This window comes from Rhinoderma darwinii, chromosome 12 (assembly GCF_050947455.1).
Source record: "Rhinoderma darwinii isolate aRhiDar2 chromosome 12, aRhiDar2.hap1, whole genome shotgun sequence".
Taxonomy (NCBI): domain Eukaryota; kingdom Metazoa; phylum Chordata; class Amphibia; order Anura; family Rhinodermatidae; genus Rhinoderma; species Rhinoderma darwinii.
Window position 1 is genome coordinate 82,203,751 of NC_134698.1, and position 728 is coordinate 82,204,478.

Sequence of the window (728 nt, forward strand, 5' to 3'; positions counted from 1 at the left end):
TTGTGTTGGGGGGACTCAGGAAGGGGCAGGACTAGGGGTCAGGTTATAAGAAGCCTTGTCTGGAGGAGGCAGGGGAAGCCCTTTAACTCTTTCGGTGCAGAGGATGCCCCATCCCGGAGCCCGCAGAGCGCATCGCAGGGGGCGTCCTATGTGCAATGTGCGGGCGTCCTATGTACAATCTGCGGGCGTCCTATGTGCAATGTGCGGGCGTCCTATGTGCAATGTGCGGGCGTCCTATGTACGATCTGCAGTACAAATAAAGAATAAAAAATACATGAATGGAGTAAAAGTAAAAACAACTTTCACACAATTAAATTCTGTGCCACAAAGGTGATAATATAAGAGGCAAAGAGAGGCAAAGTCCCTCTCTACCAACAAGTAATAATCCCAATTGTTGTCATATCCCATGTCACAAAGTGTTCACTCCTATGGGGGCAGGAGGAGAGGGGGCTGCCAGAAATCCCTGGCACCATTCATCTAGGGGGGGGGAGGGGGGCATCAGCAATGAAAATAAAACCTTGTTGCTCTTATAGCCCCATGAAAGCAGACAGCTGGGTGTGCCTGGCGCCCCCTACGGATGAGATTAAGCATCTATTGTATGAAGTGGCAGATTACATGTCTAATTACATCTGCAGGGGACACTTTGACTTTATCTTGACGTTCTTGTAGAGATTTGCTTGGCAGCAGTGGTGTAGTTATGGGGGAAAGGTTGTGGTCACACAGCGATG